The sequence below is a fragment of the Phoca vitulina genome, unplaced genomic scaffold (assembly GCF_004348235.1).
Source record: "Phoca vitulina isolate PV1807 unplaced genomic scaffold, GSC_HSeal_1.0 scaffold8, whole genome shotgun sequence".
NCBI lineage: Eukaryota > Metazoa > Chordata > Mammalia > Carnivora > Phocidae > Phoca > Phoca vitulina.
In genome coordinates, this window is record NW_022589711.1 from 51935295 (window position 1) to 51948017 (window position 12723).

At 37.3% G+C, this 12723-nt stretch overlaps 1 protein-coding gene across 3 annotated transcripts in view; it reads left to right on the plus strand.

The window, feature by feature from the left end:
* FGF12 (fibroblast growth factor 12) overlaps positions 1-12723 on the plus strand; it is a 572489-nt gene that overhangs the window by 323687 nt on the left and 236079 nt on the right. The gene's annotated exons all lie outside the window — the stretch shown is intronic.

The following is a 12723-nucleotide window of genomic DNA, read 5'->3' on the forward strand; positions in this document are numbered from 1 at the left end:
TTATGCTGAGCGAAATAAGTGAATCAGAGAAAGACATGTATCATATGATCTCACTGATATGAGGAATTCTTAATCTCAGGAGACAAACTGAGGGTTGCTGGAGTGGTGGGGTGTGGGTGGGATGGGGTGGCTGGGTGATAGACACTGGGGAGGGTATGTACTATGGTGAGCGCTGTGAATTGTGTAAGACTGTTGAATCACAGATCTGTACCTCTGAAACAAATAATACATTATATGTTAAAAAAAAAAGAAGATAGTAGGAAGGGAAAAATGAAGGGGGCGAAATCGGAGGGGAGATGAACCATGAGAGACTATGGACTCTGAGAAACAAATTGAGGGTTCTAGAGGGGAGGGGGTGGGGGGATGGGTTAGCCTGGTGATGGGTATTAAAGAGGGCATGTACTGAATGGAGCACTGGGTGTTATACACAAACAATGAATCATGGAATACTACATCAAAAACTAATGATGTAATGTATGGTGATTAACATAACATAATAAAAAAATAAATAAAATAAATAAATAAAATAAAATAAAACCTAAAAAAAAAAAACCATAGATGTCACATAAAATATATTTGTTGAATGAATAATCTTACCAATGACATAGACCTAAGAAGACCAGTAAAGGCAGTTAATTTACTAGTAATGACAAGGGTAAACACAAATTATTCCTCCTGGTGGAGAAGGAGAGTAGGGAGTACTCAGTGATGCTTGATGAACATCTGTAGGTAAAGTCATCTTCATAGATAAGCTGTTGATCCTTTGGGAGATCTGAGTTTGTCAGGGGAAATTTATCTGATTCAGCGCTATACCATATCTTAGATGAAAAAGGACATAGGTAGAATTAAAAGCAAAGTTGTACCCATTAATAATGTAATCAGAGAGTCTTAGGATTATGGGATACTTTAATGGTCATGTAACTTACATGATATTTGAATATCCTGAACCTATCACCGTGGTTCCTTTTTTTACATTTTCATACATTTATTTGATACACATCCATTTTCTACTTATAATTTGTCTAGCACTGTGGTGTGGGGCAACAGAAAAAAAGAAACAGGTCTTTAGCTTGAGGTTGTGTGTTAGTGGAAGGTACAGAACATCAGGAATTTCACATGTAGTCCAGCTTTTTCTTCAACACTTTAAGAGTTCTTGAGTTTTTTTTTTTTAAGATTTTAATTGTTTATTATTTGAGAGAGAGAGAGAGAGATTGAGACAACGAGTGGGAGGAGGGACAGAGGGAGAAGCAGACTCCCTGTGGAGAGGGAGCCTGACGCGGGACTCAATCCCTGGACCCTGGGATCATGACCTGAGCCAAAGGCAGACATTTAACCGACTGAGCCACCCAGGTGTCTTAGCTAAGAGTTCTTGAGTTCTTAATTCTTTTCCATTTTTTTAAAATCTGTGTAGTATGGTTACAGTTTACATAGGGAAATTGTTAGTACTTGGATGGGAGTTTTCTCTTTTAAACATTGACCATGTTATTTCACCAAAAATAAGCATGGCCTGTTCCCTAAATTTGAAGTCTAATACAAAGTCACTCTTAGGTTTTTTAGCATTCTAAAAAGGATTTACAGCGCCTAAAGTTTTATGACAGATCGTAGGTGTGTTCATGAGCCTGATTTTCTGCCTCTGGACAAACTTCCAATGTATTAATATCATTGTAGAGGATGTTGCTTGGAATCACACATAATAATCTAGGTTTGGTTCGATAGACCCAGAGTAAAATATCCTCAGTCTAGATTAGAATTTCTGTGAGGCCTTTAGGAGGTCACTTTATCCCTCTGCACAGTAATATTTGGTTAACTGTTCTTGCAACTGCTGTTTTAAAATGTGCTTTGAGAAGAGAACTTTATAATTTCACAGTAGGGATTTTATTATTTTTTAATGTTAACCAAACTCTTAGGATTTTCATAAGAGGGTTTTGTCTGCATTCTAAATTAAGTCTCCAGTTGGTGTAGACTTCATCGGGATTGATTCAGGCACTTTCACAGGTAGATTTCACAGCATGTAAGCTATATGCTCCAAGGCCTTATTGTGTTTAATTTTAAGAGTTCTGAGCATATCTTTGTTCATAATTTCACTGTTACAATCTGTGCACTAATGTAATGAAGAGACATACATCTTACTGGTCCCAAGAGAGTAGTTCCTTTTGCCCTGCTTGTGCTCATGCAAGTCCCATTCATCATTCAGACCTATTTCCCAAGTTAAATTCTCCACCTTCTCCTTTATACACCCACTTACTCTGTAGATATTTTTATCGTAAAACTTATAACATTTATTGAAATTGTTTCTTATAGTTTTTGTTCTGCTAGACTCTGAACTTGACAGCTGGGTCCATGAAAGCAGGGTCATCTTTGTGAACAGTAGTATTTGCTGAATGATATCTTTAGTTGAGGTATTCCTGGTTTTTTGGTTGTTAGTTTGTTTGTTTCTTCTTCCTCTGCTACGGTTTCTCCTTGGATGGGTTCATCTTTATTGACTTCATCTGCCTCTTCTATATTTCTGACTCACAGATTGACATCAGAGCTCCTCATCCAAATTTCTAACTGCATGCTAGATGCCTCCATGTGGTTCCAGGGGTAACTGAAATGCAACCTCCCTAATCTTGAATTTATTATTATCGTCCTCCAGATCTCAGTCTGCTTTGTATCTTGAGTTTCCCATCTCGGTGAATGGTACTACTCGTGATACCGAGTAGGCACTTAGCAAATATAATATTAAGTAGTTCAGTGACACCAGCCTTCTTGTCTGCCAAGTTAAGCCCACTTATCTTCGACTCATCTCCTCTTTAGTCTCACATCCAGTAATATATTTCATGGGTTTGCTCTCTGCAAGGCCTTGTTCCCTCCTTTATTCATCAGACACTAACATGAAGACTTTCTGGGGACTACTAAGGGATAGTAAGATGAATCAGAGACAGTCACTAACATCAGACAAACTGACGATCTTTGTTCCATGTTATGTTTATCCCATCCCTCCTGTCACTGCCGAGATTTAGGGGCTTTTTCTTAATACCTAGAATGTTGTAAAGTCTCCCACTTGGTGTCTCAACTTCTCTTTTCTTGACTCCTTGATCATAGTTTACACAGAATTTTAAAAAATACATGCTATAGTATGCAACTTGCCCATAAAAACTTTGTAGTTTCCCAGTTGCTTACAAAAGCACTTTTATTGGGGCGCCTGGGTGGCTCAGTTGTTGGGCGTCTGCTTTCGGCTCAGGTCATGGTCCCAGGGTCCTGGGATCAAGCCCCGCATCGGCCTCCCTGCTTAGCGGGGGAGCCTGCTTCTCCCACTCCCCCTGCTTGTGTTCCCTCTCTCGCTGTGTCTCTCTCTGTCAAATAAATAAAATCTAAAAAAAAAAAAACCAACCAAACAAAAAAACCAAAACCAAAACCAAAAGCACTTTTATTTTTTATAAAGATTATTTATTTATTTATTTGAGAGCAAATTGGGGGGGGCGCATGAATGAGCAAGGGGGTGGGAAGAGGGGCAGAGGGAGAGGGAGAAGCAGACTCCCCGCTGAGGAGGGAGTCCTACAACATGGGGCTCAATCCCAGGACCCTGAGATCACAATCTGAGCCCAAGGCAGACGCTTAACTGACTGAGCCACCCAGGCCCCCACAAAAGCACCTTTAAGTGGCCTAAAAATGACTATGGCTTCCTGAGACCTTGTTCCATTGACTCTTTATCCTCTCTGAGTGCATTTATCCGCAGCCCCCACACTCTGAGTGTGGCATTTGAGCCAGGGCAGAGAAGATGAGAAGGATTTCAATAGAAGTCATTGTGAGCAATAAGCACGTGAAGAAATGAATAGAGATGGGAAACCATATGGCTGCAGTTACTGATACTCAAAAATACATGGCACAAAAAGGCTTTTCCCCATCCCTCCATTTTGAGATTTGCCAGGTAGTTAGCAACCTAAGCAGCCATTTTGGATGTGTTCTCTGGAAGGAAAAGTCATGCGCATTGGAATGTTTTTCATAAACTAAGGGAACTGTGTCAGTGATCAATTCAGTGTAGGAGAGAGCTCTTCTTTATAAGCCTGGCTTATCATAGCACCTTCCTTAGTTTAGGTTAACTATTTTAAAATTGAAATGAGAACCTTAGAATATGATATTTAAATATAGGTAGTTCTTAGTTCTTTTTGTTGCCTAGATATTATGGATGACGATTTTAATTGGACATACAATGTTCTTTTCATCGTTTGTTCCTTAGGTTGAATTTTCTGCTGTTGTCTAGTCTAATTGTAGCTTTTACCTGACACCTGTGGTTTATAACCTCTCACAGAAATAATGTATTTTGTGTCTTACACTTAACACACTTATTAGAGAATGACTGTTTATTAATCTGCTATATCAAGTAAAGACTTAAAATTGATTTTAAGTAGAATCAAAATAAAGTGGAATTGATCTAAAGTTTTGTGTTTGGCTTCTTGTAACTTTATGGAATCAATTAAACATTAAGCACCAGGAATGCTTCATTTCCTTTTTAAAATCTGGGATTAAAAAAAGAGGAAATGCTTATGCTGAAAGGATAGCATTAACATATATGTAAGCAGTTCCCAGACTTCCCCTTGAGGAAATGTGCAGTCCAGATGGTCCCAGACCTCAGGGGAGAAGCGTAGAATAGATATTGTTAAATTAAGTCTTTTCACATTTCTCAGCCATTCAATTCTGTTTCTTTATAAGATTTTCTTCTTTTTTTTTCCTGTTTGTCTTCCTTCCCTTCTTAATTTTTAACTTCTTTTTTTTCAGTAATTGGGTATCACAGACATCAGTCTCAAATAAGGGACAAAATTTTGACACTACTTTATATTTCCTAAGATATAAGTGAAAGTTTTCACTCATTTTGTTTTTGTTTCTATTTCACATGTTTCATGTTTTGAAAAACTGAATTTGTAAAATATATTTTGCAAACCTGAATACTTATTTATACAGTATTTTGCAGTCTGACAACATATAGCAAGATGCTTTAAAAAATGTGAAATATCTGAAAAATGGGAATATATTTATGATAGTTTTAATTAAAAATAAATGGTATTAATTTTTAAATTTTTATTTTTCCTTCTATACTCCATTTATCTCCAACTCTTATTTTAGTTATCACTGTATGGAAATTCTGTGTTTATAAGTCACATATATCCCTTAATAGATTGGATTCTTTTTAATCCATGGTTTCTAGTTTTAACCCCCATGACATTTAGTGCAATACCTGGCATATCATTACATTTCACTAGACAAAAAAAAAAAAAAAAATAGCATCTTATTTATGTCAGTTTCTATAACGTCACATATTTTAAGTAAAATGCAGTGTAAATCCTGACGTCTTCCAGTAAAACAATTTCTTTTCTGTAGTTGAGATTCTACTATACTGTTTTGAATTGTCTTTATCTTTGCTTATTTTATAAGCACTTGTTTTATGTACTTTCAATTATATAAGAGTAGCAATGATCAAACTTTAAAGTCATGCTATTTCATTCTGTTACTCTAATTATTAAAAATAACTATCCTGATTAGTTATTTGATCTTTATCTTGAAAAGATGAAGTAAGACCTAAAAATCTATTAAAAATATATCAAAGATTATTTAAGTAGAACTTGGCTTTTTGAATTAGTTTATCAATTAAGCTATTTTCCTTCTCTAAACATAAAAAAAAAAAAAAAGATACTGTTGGATGTCTTATCATCTAACAAAGTGGTAAGATATACTTTCAGTTCATTTGAACCCTAGAATTTTAAGCTTCTGAGTAGCTCCTCACTGGTGTTACACTTGTTACATCTATGAAAGTGTGTGGGTGAAATCTGTGAAATCACAAAAAGGCCAATTCTGAGATGTCATTTGACTTCTTCCTCTGAGGTATTATCATAAAATATTAACCAGCTTCTCTGTGGGGCTTTCCCACAGGCAGGCATGCCAGAGCACGTTCTGATTCACAGATAATAATGGGATCTGATTACGATCCTTGGATTTGCAGTGCAGTCATCCCATGTCTGAGACAGGAGCACTGAGGATATTTCTCTATATTCTTTCTCAAACACAGTGCAGATCCCTGCTAGCAATTGCCCTTTGTCATATTCATATCATTGTTACTCATATTATTGTTACAGAATTCTGTGATGCCATGGAAGGAGCTACTACAACCATCTGCAGTGTTTAGAGATCAGGGAGCACCAGGCTGGTTAGTGTCCACCTTATGGAAGACAATAAAGTATATAAAGGCACTAGTCCTGTGCCTGGAACATTATAAGTGCTTCATGTCCCCTCCCTCCCTCACCCTGTGCCACTTTTGATTCTAATTCCAGTGTTCTTTGCATTACATAAGATTGTCTCTCTTAGTAGCCTCTTTATTGAGTAGATCAGAAATAGTTTCATTTCTGCCTTTACCCAGTTGGTCATTTTCAATTTGTGTTCTTTACACACTTCTTTGTTTCTGTTCATGCATTGCTGTGTATGTAGAAAGAAAATAGAAAAAAAATAAAAATGACATAAATCACTCTAATAATGAATGTATCAGAGCCTTCTTTTAATTTTCACATTCTCTTTTATTCTGGATTTCAGTGAATTATAGGACTCTGTATATACAATAAATTTAAGCAAATGAGGGAAGTAATATTTGATGAGATTTGAATGTTGTTTTGGAGGGTGAGATGTATACTCATTGCATCCCTGGGTCATAAATCAGTCAGAACTTAGAACAGATGAGATTTGTTTAGGTAAAAATTAAATAATGAAATAGGACTCAAACAGCCATTGCCACAAATCATATTTAAGATATGTTCCCAAGATACACTGCAGCCAGCATATAGTATGCGTGTTCGTGTGTATGTGCATATGTATATGTATACTTACACACTAACAGACATAAACGTGTGTGTAAATGAACTATCAAAAAGATTATCTAGTGGGTACCTGGGTGGCTCAGTTGTTAAGTGTCTGCCTTCGGCTCAGGTCATGATCTCGGGATCCTGGGATCGAGCCCCACATCGGGTTCCCTGCTCGGCGGGAAGCCTGCTTCTCCCTCTCCCGCTCCCCCTGCTTGTGTTCCCTCTCTCGCTGTCTCTCTCTCTCTGTCAAATAAATAAAATTGTAAAAAAAAAGAGTATCTAGAACCATGAAAAACCCACATAGCAGTATGTATTTAGGTCAGCTTAGAACTGTAGAATTAGTTCAAGGAAAACCATGTTCATGTTCAGACTATGTCACTAAGTAGGTGGGTATCATTGTCTATTATAATTCATTGGTTCAGCCAATACTGCAAGCTTACCATGTACTAGTAATTGGACTGAATAACAGGGAGTTACTTCACCTGTCTGAGCCCCAGTTACCTTAATATTAAAATAATCTAATAAGAATACAAATGAGTCTTCTAGTTCTTAGAGAGAGGGCCTTTGTCCTGGACTTGATTCTGGCTTTCCTCCAGGCTAGTCTTTCTCCATGGAGCAAGGAGTCCAAGGGACGAAGTGTTCGTAACCACCTGGAGCCCATACTTTGTCATTCTATATCACATTCTGGGTATCTGGAACCCTGGAGTTCCCTTCCCAGTAGCACTGAGCCCCCAGCTGGGGTCTGTGTGGGCCTCTCCCCAGGGTCTGAGCTTCCAAGGGCAAATTGTACTGAAGGGGGTATACCCCTAGGCTTGAAGGGTCACCAGGGCTGTTTGCAAGAGGTGTGGATGGCACTTAGCCATGTAAGCTTCTATATCCACATGAATCCATATGAGGCCCCTAGCAGTGTTGGTTAGCTGGAGCTGAGGGGTGGGAAGAGAAGAGGTCTGAGGTATGAGCTTGGGGGCAAGTTCTCCCAGTGTTGTCCTGTTTGGCAGAAGATTCTGAGGAGCCCAAGAAATTCAAGTTTGACTCTGCCTAGGCTTCTTGTTCATTAGAAAGGTATAATTTTCAGGAAACAAAACTAAACATGTTTTATTGAATAGTTAGTTACCTTGATTTATAAATTTAAATATTAGACATAGGGTAGGAGAGTCTCCATTTATTCTCTTGCCCTGGGCCCTACAATTATTAGAAGTGGGTTTGAATGATGCCAGCCTTAGAAATGTATTTCATGGGACACATAAGATATATATATATATATATAAATCAATATATATATAAATTTAAATCAGAAAAAATCTACACAGATTTAGGATATGTTATTACCATGTAATAATATAAAAATAAATAGTAATAGAAGGAGCCCAGCAGTAATGAGATACTTGATACTTCACATACAACTCCAATACATAGCGCTCAGGACATTGTAGGAACACATTATCATAGCCACAATGAAATGCATTAAACATGACAAGCCTTTTCATATCTGTGTCTTTGCACAGGCTTCCTAAAAAGCCATTTCTTCTTCCTTCTTCCCCAAATCAATCATATGTATGTATGCATGTATGTATGTAAGTATGTATATATCTATCATCTATCTATCTATCTATCTATCATCTATCTATCTCTATCATTTATCATCTCTTATCTGTTGCTACTGTATACAGATGAGGACATTATAAAAGAGAGAAGGCAAGGGACTTATCAAAAAGTGACGGAATTGGGAATAGAGTCATTTTTTTTCCTGACACTTAAGGCAGTCCCTTTTTGTTCTTCTCGTCTGCTTTAGGAATACGCAAGTAGCTGGCCTTCCAGTCTGTGCATGTGCAGATGGTGCTCTGAATGGCACCCCTGGAGCTTGGCAGTGGGAAACCTGTGGTGACTCAGTGATAAAGCCATTACTCAGTAGATATGCAGTATAGTTTAAGAGAATATATATATATATATATATATATATATATATATACACACATATATATAAATGTGCAACCCCCCACCCCAGAATTCTCACATATGTACTGGAAATCTTGAGGGAGAATTACCTGCTATGAAGAGGAGCCGCCATATATGGGAACTCCTCAACACTTTTGCATCTGAATAAGCAAAATGACATCTGTTCTATCCTTCTTTCCTTCTGTTACAATGAAGTTGTTTTTTCTTCTAGCTGAAACCAATCTCCTATGTTCTAAATTTCATCCCCTTCTACCTTCATAGGAAAGATATTTCAACTCCTCTCTCTTGGATTCTTCCTGTTTTTGATTCAACAGGCTTAAATCTTTTAAAATCAATCAGACAACCTCACCACACTCCCCAATCCTTTGTCAAGTGCTTACTTTTCTTCTTCTTCATGTTCAAACTTAGAATTCTCTGTATTTATTGTCAACTATTCTTCACCCCTGCTCACACCTCATATTATTCTATTCTGGCTTCTACTGTCACCACCAACAAAACTTCTCTTTCCATGGCCACTAGGGGCTTCCACTTTATTAAATACAGTGGATATTTCCCAATCCTCATTTACACAACCTCTTGGTAGCACTCAGTGCTTAGTATAACCTCTCTTCAGTGCTATAAACCTGTATACCCAACTTCTACTTGGTGCCTCAAACTGAACGTATCCCTAACTGAATTTGAAGATTTACTCCCAAATCTATTCCTCTTCTCAAATAATGGCACCAATATCCATCTGGTTTAAATTGGAAAACTTGGACTCATCCTTGACATGTTAAGCTAGCTCTGACAGTAAGGGTTTATTTGCATTCAAAGACTGGGGAGAATGACCACTTTTAAAAATTGTCTTTTGTACACTTTGGTTGACTTTCACACCAGCCTATGAACAGTGCCAAGGGTATACATAAGAGCAAGGATACAATTAACATGTGCAGCTCCTCATTCCTCCCTAATATCTCACAGAGACATCCTACGCTCAGTGGGCAATGTAGCTTGTAAGGAGAGAGAGGTCTGTATTAGGTCAGAGAAGTATAAACTCTTGAGTTATGTCTTTCATGCCATGCTGGGAAGTATATGTTATTTTGCAGGGGGCTGTACATCAATTAAGTATGTACTCTATTTTCTTATAAGAAAATTAAGGCCGTGCCATGGTTCCATACTTCCACCTTCTCTTTTTACTGCCTCCCACACATTTCCTTTTCTGCCCACATGCAGTTAATAAGTAAGTCAAGACAATTTTACATCTTAAACCACTTTCTGTCTGCAGAACACTCTCATGCAACTCTCTCATCTCTTGCTTGGGCTACTATTGTTACAGTTGTTGTTTTCTAGCTTATTTCCCTGCCTATGCTTCTGTCTTGTTATTTCTCTTGCAGTGTCTACTGAGTTTATAAAATATGGGCTAAATTGTATCATCTTCAAGCTTAAAACTTTTACACATCCTTCCATTATTCTGTGCAAAAGTTAAAAGTTCAAAATACAGGCATTCCTTCTACCGGGAAATTTTCATAATCCAAATTTTATAATTATATGTATTAGATTAATATAGTTGGGAAATAGTACATATAAATTATATAATTATGAATTATAAATGTTACATAATTATAATTTATTTGGGTTGATTATTTGTTCTAGGTTAGAAATGGCAAAGGAGTAAAAATAATTCTGTTGCTTGCTTGCTTTGAACAATTTTGTGCTTTGTTTTTAATAACAATGCATTTTGTTATCGCTACAGGCAATAGAGAAGACCACACTAATAATTGGTAAGGAAAGAAAGGCTCTTATTCTTGGAAAAAGGTACATAAAATCAAAGGCTAGATTTGTACAGTGATGGCTGGGCTTTTACAACTATACATTTTAAAATTCTACAGTATTGGCATAGATGGGGAGGGGGTGGCCAGGCTGGGTAGAGGTAGACCACTGCATCAGTGGTTAATTGATGGGCAAGTGAGTAAAAACTGTTCCCTAAACTATCATTTCTATGTGTCCCATATATCTTCTGGTCTTTAAATCTGGAGTTTCTCAGATGACTCCTGCTTTTTACTGATTTTTCCAACATGGTCTATTACAGTCCGAATGATCTGGAGTCATCTTGGGCTACATTCCATACTGTTAGTCTCCAAATTCCAGCCACACTTTCAATTGTTTAAACTCCTCACAGTCTTTACTGTCCTTGAAGCTTTTCTTTTGTACTGCTGCCTTTGTATGGAATGTTATCACTCTCCACTTCCTACATGTTCTCTCACCAGCTGCTTTATTGAGCTAATTCTGCTATGTTCTTTAGGGCTTATCTTCAACATTATGTCCTGACTTTTGACTCCTCTTTCAGTTCATTCTGTTTAACAAAAATTAACTTGTTGGCTTACAAGCAACAGACATCTATTCCTCATAGTTCTGGAGGCTGGGAAGTCCAAGATCATGGTGCCATAGCGTCAGTATCTGGTGAGAGACTTCCTTATCAATGGCCGTTTTTCTCTCTGTGTCCTCACATGGTTGAAAAGGCGAGAGAACCCTCTGGGGCCTCTTTTGTAAGGGCACTAATCCCACTCACAAGGGCACTGCCTTCATGGCCTAATCACCTTCCAAAGGCCGCACCTCCTAATGCCATCACCTTGGAGGTTCGATTTCAACATCTGAATTTTGAGAGGACATATTCAGTCACAGAAACTGCCTTGAGACTAAATAAAGTCCATCCTCCATAGCAGCCAGGACTCCTTTAGAGCACTTCTTATATTTGTAATAAATTAATTATAGAATTATTTAAGTTCTTTCTTTCTCACTATACGGTCAACTTCATGAGGGCACCAGCCTTGATTGTCTTGTTCACACTTGTATTTCTTAGCTTAGTACCAAGGTCAGAGCGTCGGTAGAAGGAAAGACTAGTGTAAGTAGATGGAAGGAACGAAGGCAGGCAGGCAACAGGCTTAGGATATGATTTTTGTCTTGCATCTGCTTTGATATGTATTTTTCAGAACATATGTGGTCTTTGGTTACCTCTATCTTGTTATTCTGAGAAGTCCCATTATGGGTCACTGAGATAATTATTGCTTTATGTAGCAGCAGGTACTTGGTTGCTGTTTGGAGAAATATGTCAATCAATATGTGCAACTATCTAGAGCTGTGCTGTTCGGTATGGTAGTCCCTAGCTAAAGTGGCCAGTTTGAATTGAGATGGGCTGTAGTTATAAAATACACAATGGGTTTTGAAGACTTAGCATGAAAAAAAGAATATAAAATATCTCATTACTGATTTTTATGTTGATTACACATTTTGGATATACTAGGTTAAATAAAATATATTATTAAAATAATTTAGCCATTTATTTCCCTCTTAATTGTGACTGCTTAGAAAATTTAAAATTACCTATGTGGCTTGCATTATGTTGTCTTTGCACAGCATTGGTCCAGGTATAGAACACAGCATTCTTTCCTTTGCTATGCTGAGGGAGGGGGGATGCAGTACTGGTGAAGTGGGGTAGCTGCCTTCAACAATATTGCTCTAAGAAGTCTAAGAAGTTCTACTGTATTCCTTATTATGCAATTAGGAGCTGTTTTTCCCAGGTTATTGTTACTGTCACATTATCATAAATAGAATTTCTGGACAAAAACACCATTTTGGAAATAACATCATTGTTACCGTCTCATAATGTTTTATCGTTCAGGTTATTTTGTCTGTGGATTTCTATTCCAAAAGCCATCATCTCTATTTCCTTTGCTGGATTCTAGAATGTGGTTTGGTATGTTTCACTTAAGTAAATTAAAGTTAATGAAGTCTTAGACTTTGAATTAGCTTGAGAATTTTCCCTATGTGAAAGAGGATGTTGAAGTCAACTATGAATTATATTGCAACCAATATTAAATTCCAGAACTCTGAATTCCAAGTAGATGCCAGTCCATTAAGCAAACAGATGAAATATGCTTTGCCTAAAGGTTTATCTGCAGCA